Below are 13,765 nucleotides of genomic sequence, written 5' to 3' on the forward strand. Positions count from 1 at the left end.
GGGAGGGGAAGGGGAGGGGGAGGGGAAGGGGAGGGAGAGGGGAGGGGAGAGGGAGAGGGGAGGGGAGAGGGAGAGGGGAGGGGAGGGGAGGGGAGGGAGGGGGAGGGGGTGGCTCCTGGGAGGCCAAAACAAACGGGGGCTGTGACCAGGGCTGTGGCAGCCCGCACAAGGGGGCCAATTAAAACCATGCTATACTTACCCCCAAGCTTTGGCCGCCTGTCCGAGATGCTGCTGAGCCAGTGGCCCGCAGCCACCCTCTCCACCACTGTGCGGCCTCCGTGTGGGCGGTGGGTGCACACAGGTGGCCCAGCCTCGCCTGCTCCCAGGGGTCAGCAGCCTCGAAGCCAGAGGAAAATGCATTTCAACGCAGCCAGTGTCTGTGACTGCTCTGGAGAGATGCCTGGGGCAGGAAGCAGGGGTTCTCTTGATGAGTGCCCACTGGATACCAGGCAGGTGCCACACGCGGTGCCCCAGAGGTGGAAACGGGTGACTCTGGAAGTTAGCTTGGAGGGAAGGCTACTTTTCTGTCTGGTAAAACCTTTTATTGGGCCTTTTGGCTACAGAAAGGTAAAGCTAGAGTCTGGTCCAGAAGGAGAAGAGGTCAAGCTGGCAGCATCAGGAAGTAAATGGATCTCTTCCCCGGCCCTGGAAGGGCTATGAGAGGGATTGATTTGGGGCTCCCTCTAAGGAGGTTCTGAGCTAGGGGAGGGGGGCCCTTGGGCTCAAGAAAGAGAGGATGTGAGAGAAGGAGCTGCTGATCTGACGGAGCGGGAGCCCAGGGAGAGAGGCAAGGATGCTACCTGGTGTCCTCCTTTGCTACCTGAAAGCCTTCAGCCAATCTCAGGAGTTAAAAACATAAACACTGGAGCTGGACAGACCTGGATTGGAGTCCTGATTTTGCCACAGAGTAGCCGTATGACCCAGACTCAGCTCTACGAGCCTCAGTTTTCACATCTGTAAAAATGGGTATAAGAATCATATATCTAATTAAAAGGGTTGTCAGAAGGATTAAATGAGTTATTACAGGAAAAGGACTTAGAATTATGCCCAACACATATAAAGACTCAATATATCACTTATATGTGGAATCTAAAAAAGGAAAACTTAGAGAAACAGAGTAGAATGGCGGTTACCAGGGGCTGGGGGCATAGGGGAAATGGAAGATGTTGGTTAAAGGGTACAAACTTCCAGTTATAAGATTAACAAGTTTGGGGATCTAATATACAGCATGGTGATTATAGCTAATAATACCATATCATAGGGCTTCCCTGGTGGCGCAGTGGTTGAGAGTCCGCCTGCCAATGCAGGGGACGCGGGTTCGTGCCCCAGTCCGGGAAGATCCCACATGCCGCGGAGTGGCTGGGCCCGTGAGCCATGGCCGCTGAGCCTGCGCGTCCGGAGCCTGTGCTCCACAACAGGAGAGGCCACAACAGTGAGAGGCCCGCGTACCGCAAAAAAAAAAAAAAATACCGTATCATATGCTTGAATGTTACTAGGAGAGTAGATCTTACACGTTCTCACCACAAAAAGGAATGGTAACTATGTGACGGGATGGAGATAGCAGCTAATATATGGTGGTCCTCATTTTGCAATTTATAAAAGTATCGAATCAACACATTGTACACCTTAAACTTACACAATGTTACTTGTCAATTACATTTCAGTAAAGCTTGGTGGGAGGAGCATTAATGAGACCTTTAGATATCATCACCATCGTCGTCGTCGTTTGGAAAAAGTAACACCCAGGAGACCAGATCTTCAGAGGTTCTGGAGAAGGAGTTGGAATTCCAGGCATCACACGTGTCGGGGGCTCTAATTACTTGGACACTCTGGCAGCGGGAGAAGGTGAGGACCCCCAAAGAACCATGACTTCTTGTCCTGAAAACAACCTTGCGAAGTGGGGGTTATGATGCTCTATTTACAGATGAGGGGAAAAAAAAGGTCCTGAGAGCCCAAATTCAAACCGAGACCATGAAGACCGCACAGCCTCTCTGCGTCCTGCCTGGGCCCTGGTCCTCGTGCTGCGTCCTGCTGTGAGCACTGTGAGGGGCACAATGACTTAGTCCAGGCCCTTGGGAAGCGTGCAGCCCATTACCCAACAGAGGGAAGAGCTGGAGGATCCTCCCGTGGGCAGGGGGCTGCGGTGGAGGTGGGCAGGGACAGGGAGGACGAAGCGTGGAGGGATGGTGGCAACGGCCCTCAGATAGAAGAAATGGCACACGAGGGAAGACAGGTGCAGGGCATTTCAGGCCATGTGAAGGAGGCGCCAAAGTGAAGGCTCTGAAGATGGGCTGGGGAGGGGGCCTCTGGCTGGCTTGGCCTTGTCTCTGAAGCACTCGGGAGTCATCGGAGGCTTTGAGTAAGGGTGACGAGCCGGAGCCTGCAGACACCTTCAGAGGGACCGACTGAGACTGTCCTCCCAGAATTGCCATCTGGTCTCAAAGCACTTGAGGGAAGGGAGGACAGTGGAGTTCAGGTGCTACTTTATACTCTGTCCCAAGTGCTGGGGATCCCGGAGGCATAAGCAAACTCAGTTGGCTGTGGCTGCCACCTCCTCCAGCCGCCTGCCTGGATGCAAGCAGCCTTCCTGGCCACCGGGGACTTTGCTGAGTCACTGACAGTTAGCGCTCCTACTGGCCTTTCTCCTGCCTGGCCTGGGACCAAGGGCAGCTGCTGTCACCACAGGACATTGGGGCTGGGAGGAATCACAAAAAACCTGCTGCGCCATCTGGCCAGAAAGGTCCATGGCTCATCCCCAGGTCCAAAAAACCACCCAAAAAAAGGCAAAAGAAAACATGTTGATGAACAGCTTGCCTGTGCCCATTTTTGGAAAGTACGCAATCTTACTGGTCACAACCCCCAGTATTTACCAGGGCTGGCTCCGGAGCGGGGATGCCACACATTCCTGCAACAGCACCTCCCCTGGTCCCTTCGCCCCAACTGCCTGACCTCTCTGCTCCTTGACCTTCTCTCCACCCGCCGCTAACCCCCATGGTCATGATCCAGACTCTCTTTCACTGGAATCTTGTCTTCCAGGCCTCTAAACACTGGAGACCAAGGGCTCAGCCTCAGACCTCATCTTCCTGCTGTGAAAGGTCACTCCCTAGGTGAGCTCAGCCAGTCCTGGACTTGAAATGCCTTTCAGCCCTCGTTATCCCCACATACCAACTCTCACTGCATAGCGACCTCCAAGAGACAGGTCAGGTTTTGTTTATTTAGCTTTTTGGGTTTTTTTTGGCTGCACCACGCAGTTTGCGGGATCTTAGTTCCCCCGCTAGGGATCGAACCCGTGCCGCCTGCAGTGGAAGCACAAAGTCCTAACCACTGGACCACCAGGCAATTCCTAGACAGGTCAGTCTTAACGCATCCAAAGCCAGACAGTTTGCTGCCCCCTCAAACTCGCTTCACCCCAGTGTTCTCCATCTCAGTAGATGGCCCCCCATTTACCGGCCCGACCACAGGGTCAACCTTCCCTCCCCTCTCTGCACCCACACCCAACCCAAAATAAAACAATATACCCCGAGTCTAAGCATTTCTCCCACCTGCCCTGACGTCCTAGAGCTGACCCTCATCTTTGCTTACGGGGACACCAGCCCTGAGGACCCCCTCCTACCCTCCTCCTTTTTCAGTGCATTCTCTACACAGCAGCCAGAGGGATCTTTTTAAAACATGTCAGACCACATCGTTCCCCTCCTCAAAACCCTATAAGGATCTGTATGCTCTGGCCCCATAACTGCTCACCTCATTCTACTCTCACTCCATTCCCTCCCCGGCCTCCTTACCAAGCCTTGGGCACACCAGGCACACACCCACCCCAGGGCGTTTGTATTTGCTCTTCTCTCTGCCAGGGATGTTCTATCCCCAGGCACCTGTGTGCCTTGTCCCCTTACCTATTTGTGTCTCTTCCAATGTCACCTCCACAGAGAGGTCTTCCCTGACTGCCATGTCTAAAGGAACCGCCTCACTCTTACCCCTTATGCCACCTTGTTCCTCTCCATGGCATGACCACTACTCATCATTGGATTATATTCATCTATGCTTTAGTTTGCTTCCCCTCCCCCAGCAGCATGGCCTCCATGGAGCACAAGGGCAGGTACTTAGCTTGTTTGTTCTCTGCTGCATCCCCAGTGCCAAGAGCAGTGGCTGGTGCGTAATCAATGCTCTGTAAAATCTGCTCAGTGAAGAATGAATCTCCACAACAGTAAGAGAAAAGCACACTTGATATCCTCTAAGAGATCAAGGAAATGATGCCACCCATGAAACAAGAAGTGGAAGTTAGGAAACAAGAACAGGCAGTTGTAGGAAGGACCAAATAGTAATTTTGAAATGATAAGTATAAATTCTGAAGTTAAAATTCCCACAGTTTGAAAATCAGAGTCTCAACTGAAGAACTGAAGAGCAGAATGAGTTCAAGTAAAGAGCAGCTCAGTGAGCTGGATGCTGGCGTGGAACACCTCCCACCAGGAGGAGGTTGATTCTGATGAATTCTGGCATGTGTTTGTGTTTGTAGTGTGCACTTTAAGTATTTGCTCATTCATTCAGTCCACACTTGCCGAGTGCCTCCTAAGTGCCAGGCTTTGCTCCGGGTGAAGGGGATACAGCAGTGAGCAAAACTGACCAGGCCCCCACTTCCAAGGAGCTTACATTCTAGCAGTGGGAAGCCAGACAACAAGGGAATCCATGAGTAAAAGATGAAATGTGCTGGATGGTGGGGAGGGCAATGGGGAGAAGAGAAGCAGGAAAGGAGGCTGGGGAGCGCGAGGTTGGGGGCAGTTAACATTTAAATAGGGGGTCAGAAATGAACTTATTTACAAAACAGAAATAGAGTCACAGATGTAGAAAACAAACCTATGGTTACCAAGGGGGAAAGGGGGTGAGGGATAAAGTGGGACATTGGGGTTGACATATACACACTACTATATCTAAAATAGATAAATAATAAGGACCCACTGTATAGCACGGGGAATTCTATTCAATACTCTGTCATGACCTATATGGGAAAAGAATCTAAAAACGAGGGGATATATGTATATGTATAACTGATCCACTTTGCTGTACAGCAGAAACTAACACAACACTGTACAGCAACTGTCCTCCAATAAAACTTTTAAATAAATAAATAGGCGTCAGGGAAGGCCTTGCTGAGAATGAGGCTTCTTCACAAAGACTTGGATGAAGTGAGCTGTGCGGCTTTCTGGGAGAAAAGCATTCCCGGAGGAAGGAACAGCAAGTGCAAAGGCCCTGAGGCAGAGACATGGAGCAACAGGAGGAGGCCAGTGGGGCTGGCGTGGACGCAGGAAGGACAGGAGAGGAGCTTACAGAGACAGCAGAGGCTGACAGTGAGGGGCCTTTGACTTTCACTCTGCGTGAAATGAGGAGGCACTGCTGGGTTTCCTGCACAGCAGTGACACAGTCTGATGGAAGTTGACGAAATAAAAATTCACATCTTAAGGCAAGACAAGAAAAATTTTAACATAAAACTTTTTCTCTGCCCTCTGGCCTCCTCCCTCCCCGTGGTGTGCATAGTGCCTCCACGTTCTGTGTTAGCCAGACCTCCCCAATGCCAGAGGTACCTGCTCAACCATAAAGATCCATTTTTCTCCTTCTGGCGCCAGCCCTGTAACTCCTTAGAAGATAACATTCTTTTCTCGATCCTGTAAGGGGTCAAGATGACCCACCACTCACCTTGTATGGCCCAGAACAGACTGGTCAGATGGCCTGGGGAGATACTGGGCCACACCTAATGGAAGTTCTTAGCTTAAATCCTTACAACCATATTAAGGTTACTGGCTATGTTACTTGTATTCTGTCTATTTATAAGATTACTGTTTCTTGCATTACCCAATGTATGACTGAGCCTCGGATAAAATCAGTGATGATTAGGTGACTTGAAAGGATAGACCAAGCACCCAGCTCTGTAAGATCAATGCCTGTAATAGTGTAACTCTAGGTATGGGAAGAAGTGACAAGAGGGCACCATTTCCTGGACCATAAAAGACTAATGAGACAGGCAGCCCAGAGGCTCTTGGCTACTGTTAACAGGGCCTAGTCCAGGAATAGCACACTGAGAGGCCTGTCAATGAAATCCTCGCCTGACCTGGGAATGAGCATTCCTAGCGCCATGGGACAAATTGGTCACAGAGCGCCTCCGAAGCCTTGGTCGAAATTAAGTCCCAAAGGGAAGGGATTGTGAAATAAAGAACGTTGCCTACCATCCAGTTCGACAAGAATCCAGTCATTTGCCACCGCAGTCTCTGACCTACAGTAACCCTAAAAAAAATGCAGGGCAAAGATCAAGATGAGGCACTTTGTGCTCTGGGAAAACTTGCAGAACGGGCCTTTGGATAATGAGCTATTTTCAGGAGACATTTTTTATGAACTCGGATTCTTGCACCTTCTCACATTTAGAAAAGCACTAAGGTCATTAACTAAGATGTCTGTTCCTCGTGACTAACGGCAACCTTCTCCTGAGATGTGTGCTCAATTGCAGGTTCCCGCTTTGCCAAAATCACGTCTATACTGGCCTCCCCCTTAAACTCTTCAGAACAGTCCTTAGAGCTCTCTCAGAGACTGTCTCCCAGGTTATAATCCTCAGTTTGGCTCAAATAAAATTTTCCATTTCTTTCTTAGGTTGACATTGATTAATTTTTTTTGTTAACGAAGTAAGACAGAATCCCTCTATCTGTGTGCATGTGGAGAATAGATGGCAGAGGCCCAAAGGTGGAGGAAGGGAGGCCAGTGAAGAGGCCCTTGCAATGATCCAGGGAAACACGGCAGCAGCTTGGGCCACGGGGGTAGCAGATGGGGAGGGGAGGAGTGGGCATGGCCCAGGCATGGCTTTAAGGTCAAGCCAACAGGACATCCTGGCAAATGGCATATGAAGTATGACAGGGATGGCTCCAGGGTTTTTTCCTGAGCAGCTGGAAAGATGGAGTCCCCAACCGCTGAGACAGGAAAGCCACAGAGAAGCATGTTTACAGGGAGCTCAGCTTTGGCCTCGGTAATTGTGGGACGTCTGTTAGGCCTATTAGAAAGTGATTAAAGATAACTGAGGTGATACAAAGTTTATTTAACACTTCACGGATAGACCTAGAGATTATCATACTAAGTGAAGTAAGTCAGACAGAGAAAGAAAATATATGATATCACGCATACGTGGCATCTAATTTTTTTAAATTATACAAATGAACTTATTTACAAAACAGAAAAGACTCACAGATTTCGAAAACAAACTTGTGGTGACCAAAGGGGAAACGTGGTGGGCAGGGGTGGGGATAAATTAGGAGCTTGGGATTAACATACACACACTACTACATATAAAATAGATAACCAGCAAGGACCTATTGTATAGCACAGGGAACTCTACTCTATATTCTGTAATAACCTATATGGGAAAAGGAATCTGAAAAAGAATGAGTATATGTATCTGTATAACTGAATCACTATGCTGTACACTTGAAACTAACACAACAATAAACTATAAAGTTAACTATAAATCAACTATACTCCAATAAAATTTTTTTTAAATGGTGAATTAGATAAAAATTTCAAAAAAAAACCCCACAACACTTCATGACGTGGACCATCTCCATTCAGAGAACTGCAAAATGAGGGAGGGGGAAGGCAGGAAGCTTTATAAAATAAAGAATAAAGAACAGGATGTGAAAAGTAGAAAATATCAGATTGGCTGGGACCACATAGTGAACCCTGTTTGGAATGAGAAGCAACAAGGCAATAAGTATAAAGCCCAGGGTTGGCTTGTCGTCTGGGGACCGGCTGACTGCATACACTGCATTTCTGGTCAAGCGGAGCACTTACAGGGGCGTGGATGTTATCAAAGTTTTCCTTTGTTGCCATGGCACCCCCAGCAGGAGCAGCTCCATCTGGGGCCTTCTGTATTTCAACAGACCCCTACGTTTAGGGGGTTGGATTAAAGTCTAGCATTCCAACAAGAGGTCTTTGAAGAGGTGAATTGTCCCAAAGATAGAGGAGAGAGACTGAGAAGAGGACCAAGTACTGAGCCCTGTGACCTCAAGGGTAAGAGTGTGGGGAGAAGAGGAGGAATCAGTCAAAGAGATTGAGAAGCGGGGGAGGGGGAGGAGAGCCGGGCGAGCCCTGGGGCCCAGGGAAGAAGGGTCTTATGAAAAGAGAAATCTCAGAGGCTGTGATGGCTCAAGTAAGATGAAAATAGAAAGTGGCACTGAACTCGCTGTAGGGACATCATTGGTGACCATGGGGTGACAGGGCAAAAACTTGATGAAGATGAATCCAAAAAACAATGGGAAGAGAGATTGGAGATGGGTGTCGACAAGCCTTTTATGGAACTGTACAGTAAATAGAAGCAGAAGAAGAGGGTGGCAGCTGAAGAGAGATGCAAGGTTGAAAGTGAGGGGAGCTTTTTTGAGGACTGGAGAAAAAAGCAGCATGTTTGTACATTGATGGGAATTGTCCAGTAGGGAGGGAAAATCAGGTGCCAAGGAGGAAGGGGAGTCTTGAAAAGGTGGAGAGGTGGGCTGCAGGGCACACAGGGAGGAGCTGGCCACGATGAGAGGGGACGTGTAGGGCATTTACGGTGGCAGGATGGAAGGCAGAATGTTGGGGCACCGAGGCCTGTTGGCTTCGGTGAGAGACTCAGACTGTTGGTTTCTGATGGCTTCTATTTTCTTAGTGAAATAAGGAGAAAAGACATTTACTGAGAGGACAGAAGAGGAGGTGGGAGGTTTGAAGAGAGGAGATGGTATAAGAGAGCTCCTAGTTTGTGTGTTCAAATATAAGGCTAACAGAAATAAAATATGTCACTGCCAAACCACAACAGAAGAAAAATAGAACAAGAAAAAGCAATGGATTCCACAGAAAATAGGAACAAGGAAAAGATTTAAAGGGAAAATATGGTAAAGAAGAAAAAGCATCAAAAGGCCAAACATGACCATAACCACAATAAATGTGAATAGGCTAGAATCACTAGGTAAAAGGCAGAGGCTTTTCATTTGGACTTTACAAAAGGAGATGTTAAGCTTAGTTTGCATTCCAGGCTTATGAAGCAGAACATACAATGACTAAAATAGAGTCTGGAAGTATTCACACCAAATTGTTACCAGTGGTGATCACTGGTTGGTGAGTTTAGGAGAGATCTTTGTTTTCTTTTTACCTTTCAATATGTTTTGAATTTTTTGGAAGGGACATACATTAATTTTATTATCAGGGGGAAAAAAGAAGTTGTTTTTAAAAACAGCTAAAGCACGTCTTCATGGAACCTTTGTTTGCTGTCCAAACCTGGGTTCCAAAGATGCTCTTAAGAAGGGTCCCTGCCTAACATGAACTGGATGGAATTGAGGCCAGCTGGACAATAACAGAAGGGTGCAGGACAGTGTGAAGAGGGGGGCTCCACTGCCCACTCTGAGCTCCATGGGGAGGCAGGAATAATCAAGGAGAGCTCCCTGGAGGAGGAGGCTCTTGTAGTACATGGAGGATGTGGCCCAAGGGTGAGCCTGGAGATAGCATTCTAGGCTAGGGGCACTGTCTGAGTAAGGCCAGGAGCCCACCGAGCCAGCACAGGGTGCATGTGGGAAGCAGTGGTGAGTTGGGGTACAGAGGCCAGGGAGGCGAGGAGGTTGTACCTGTGAGCTACATGAATGGGCCAAGGGAAGAGTGGGCAAGACAAAAGGAAGCAGTGGGAGGGGAGATATTCTTAAAATAGGTGGGCCTCATGCTCCAAAGCACATGAGAATAAATGGCTGGGTCACCATCACTGCTCCATTGCCCACTCTCTACCTGCCACACGTCACACACACACTTGAACACACTCATGTACATATATGTGCGCATACATCTATACACTCATGCACACACACATTTCATGCACCACGTGTGTACACACATCTATGCACTCATGTATACATGCACACACATTTTTTGCCCTTTTGTGGCCTCTGGCCCTTTAGCCTGGAGAATTAACTATTGCAACCACGGGGGGGGGGGGTGTCTCTTGGCTCAGGTCCAATCTTTCTTGACCTCCCCCCAAGCATGCATTGCTTCCCCACCCCCGCCCTGGCCATGGGATACATTGGCTAGCTGCTGCTGAGGGGGTGCCCCCTGGCTTTTAAGCAGGATTTGACAGGAGGGCTTTGCAGTGTGGGAGATGGGTTGCAGGGACAGGAACAGAGGCAGGAAGACCAGGGAAGGGACAGCTGTGGAGACAGAGAGGTGGGGGAGGAGAAGTTAGTACGGCTTGGCCACTGGAGGGGTTGGGAAGTGAGTAACAGGAAGCATGAAACAAGACACGGAATTTGGGAGTGGATTTGGGGAGGGGGCAGAGACCTTGGGGAAACACTGAACTTGAGGAACACATGGGGTGTCTGGTGACACTAAAAGCCCCATGAAGGACTCAGGAGGGGGTGACCGCAAAGCGGGGCAGCATCAATGACAGTGGACACGTACAAGTGAGGGGACGTGGGTGGAGGGCTGGGGCCACACTGGCTGGGATGCGTGGTGCTTGGATGCCTGCCGGTGACTCAGCCTACACACACACAGAAGTCCTCACGGCGCACGATGTCATACCAGCCCCCAGATTAAGAGGACCCCGGGCAATGCTTCTCCTGGGTCAGCCCTCAGCACCGGCAGAGCCAGGCCAAGGGGCAGCAGGGATGCTGGGGGCGGCGGCAGCCTCACCGCAACCAGGGCAGAGCCAAGGCCTCCCAGCCTACATGGGGCAGGAGCTGCCGTGCCTTTGAATTTGCACCTCCCTCAGAGCCGGGTTAAACTGACCAAGGAAATGATTACTAACCCCTCTTCCACAGTGTCACCTGGACACAGTAACTCCAACCTGGGTGACTTCAGCCTCCTCTTTCCCCACTTCCCAAATTCAGCTTCTCCCAGAGATCCAGGGGCAGCTGCATCTCTGGGGAGATGCCGGTGGCTTCAGGGTCACACCTCACAGACTCAGGTCCCCGTCGGAGCCACCCTGAGTGACGGCGGCTGAGCAGGAGCTCGGATACCCGCGGGCCAGGTCTGCGAAGCGGGCGCCACTGCCATGTCCCAGGTGGCCTGGCTGGCGGAGCAGGAGATGCCACGGGGGAGGCAGGCCCCTCACGTCAGCCCCTCTGCCCTGGGCCGGCCTCTGTGAAGTGGGCACCTCCACTGGCCCCCTGGGCAGGCTCCATGGCCTTTTCTGAACTCCCAGACTGAGTGGGCAGCCTGGGCAGGTTCCACGTTCTCCAGATGGTGGCCCTTGTGGTCCCCATCATGTGGCTCACCACTCAGAATATGCTGGAGAATTCCTCGGCCGCCATGCCCAGCCACCATGGCTGGGCGCCCCTCCTGGACAACAGCACTACCCAGGCCAGTGTCCCCAGGGCCCTGGACCCTGAGGCCCTCCTGGCCGTCTCCATCCCACCGGGCCCCAACCACAAGCCCCACCAGTGTCTCCGCTTCCGCCAACCACAGTGGCAGCTCCTGGCAACTCCTGCAGCCACCAACTGGAGCGAGGCTGCCACGGAGCCACACGTGGATGGCTGGGTCTATGACCGCAGCACCTCCACCATTGTGGCCAAGGTGAGGGCCTCCCCCAAGACCCTCCCCAGGTCCCAGCACCTTAGAGGCCAAAGTCACAGATTACAGTTGGCTGGACTCAAAAATGGCCCAGTCCCAGGAGGGACCCGCCACCCTTGGCCTCCACACTCAGGTGGCTTCTGGCTCCTCCTCGGCCACATTGCCCTACAGGGGTTGGTGGCAGGAATGAGCCTGCAGACGGATACTCTCCCCAGGCTGTGGAAGAGCGGGTGGTACTAGAGCAGGTCTGATACCCAGGTGGCCCTCCTGCAGCAACTCGGGCAGCTCTCTCCACCCAGGAGTCTCAGGGGACTCAGGGGAGAGTCGCTGGGTTCCCAGAGGCAGCATCCAGCAAATGAGGGAGAGCAGGAGAGGCGGCCCATCCCAGCAAGCAGAAGGGGCCTCTCTGTGGAACGGGAGGGAAGTGGCCTCGGGAAAGCGGGGAGGAGGTGCCAGCGTGGGGTGGCTGCTGTGGAGGGGCCAAAGCAAAGGAGGCAGATGAGGCCAGAGAGGGCTTGATCCTGGACCTGTGGGCAGTAGGGAGCCATGGAGGGGTTTAGGCAAGGGGTGACAACTCCAGAGGTCACCAGGCCGGCCGCCCGGCCCCAGTGCCCTGGGCCTTCCCATCTGGCTCCTCTGCGCCCTCCGCCCCTCCCACCTGGGCTATCCAGCCTCCCGAGCTCAGATCCTCTTCCTCTCCCACCAGGGGGACCTGATGTGTGACTCCGAGGCCCGGAAGCCCACGGCCCAGTCCATCTACCTGGACGGGATCCTGGTGGGAGCTGCTGTGTGCCGCCAAGCCTCTGACAAGTGAGGCCCCCTTTCCCCTCACTGTCCCTGTGCTCCCAGACTCCTGGCCCTGACTGGCCCTGAACTGGCCTCTTGCAGCCGGCCTGGGGAGAAAACTCCACTTGCAGTGGAAATACCTGCTCCCAGGTCTCGCTCTGACACCCTCCAGCTGTGCCGCTGAGCAAAGCTCAGCCCCTCTCCGGGCCTCGGCTTCACTGACCCTCCTCTGCGGCTGTGAAATGTCATTGCCCTCATCAAATGTTCACTGCTAAAACCTGCTCAGCAACGTGCCTGCCTTCCGCTGCTGCTTGGCTGCCCCTGCTGACAGGGAGCTCACCCCCGGCCCAGTGCCTTCACTCCTGCCTGGGCCGCGGGGGCGCTGCCCACGAGCCCTCCCTCCACGGACGCAGAATGTGGGTCTGGCCCTGAGAGGCACTTTAGCACCGCTATGCTCAGCGGGCGAGCGTAGGGTGGGCACGCCATGGACCCGGCCGCCCTCCCTGTGTGTGTGCCGCGTGTTTGGACTCAGGCTGGTGCTGACCTGGAGCTACCTTCCGATGGCCATGTGGGGCACGGCAGCCGCTTTCCTCCACACCTTCACCGTGTACTGCCTCTTCCGCTTCCTGGTGGCCTTCGCCGTGGCGGGCGTCATGATGAACACCGGCACTCTCCATACGTCCCCCAACCCGGGCCGTGCAGGGGAGGCTCCTTGCAGTGACGGAGTGGACATCGGCGCAAGCCCGTGCCTTGGCAATGACTCTGAAAGCCCTGGGCTTCAGCTTGGGCCAGGTCCTGATGGCCGCAGTGGCCTACGGCGTGCGCGACTGGGCACTGCTGCGGCTGGCGGGCCCTGCCCCCTTCTTCCTCTGCTTTGTGTACCCCTGGTGGGTGCTACCCTTCCCTCTCCTCGGAGGAGATAACTGCCCACCCTCCACCCAGGGCGCAGAGGGCCGGGGTGCAGGAGGCCGGAGGGGAGCCACAGAAGCCTGGTACAGCCACAGCTCACCCACTCAACCCAGGGCTTCTTCCCCTGCTCCTCCCACGTGTCTCCACTCCCTCCGCCTTCTTTCCCATCACCTGTCGGCCCTTTCCCCTCTCCGGTCATTGCCTGCCTTGGCAAGTGTGCCTCCAGGCACGTTTTCTGAGCCCCTCCTTCGTGCCAGGCATGGCAGCACTAGGCCAGATGGGGGATGGGATGCAAAGATCCAGCACACACACACACACACACACACACACACACACACACACACACACCACTCCCAAAACACAGCCACAGTCAGCCTTACGTACTGACATTATTGCTAGAGGACAAGGACCACAACCCAATTGTCAGAGGGGGTCCTGGTTCCTCCACACAGGGCTGACACATATGGGAGGCTAGGAAATGTCTGCACTGACCTGCAATTAATCCGGCATGGCCCTTACCAAG

General features: G+C 52.6%; 1 protein-coding gene and 1 long non-coding RNA gene across 2 annotated transcripts in view; both read left to right on the forward strand.

The window, feature by feature from the left end:
- The window catches only part of LOC114887631 (solute carrier family 22 member 11-like), a 45,254-nt gene that overhangs the window by 28,051 nt on the left and 3,438 nt on the right, over positions 1-13,765 (forward strand).
- On the forward strand, positions 1,794-2,782 carry LOC114886432. Its single transcript, XR_003791342.1, has 2 exons — positions 1,794-1,845; positions 1,925-2,782. It is a non-coding gene; the product is annotated as an uncharacterized LOC114886432 (long non-coding RNA).

This window comes from Monodon monoceros, unplaced genomic scaffold (assembly GCF_005190385.1).
Source record: "Monodon monoceros isolate NGI ecotype Baffin Bay Population unplaced genomic scaffold, NGI_Narwhal_1 Super_Scaffold_7, whole genome shotgun sequence".
NCBI lineage: Eukaryota > Metazoa > Chordata > Mammalia > Artiodactyla > Monodontidae > Monodon > Monodon monoceros.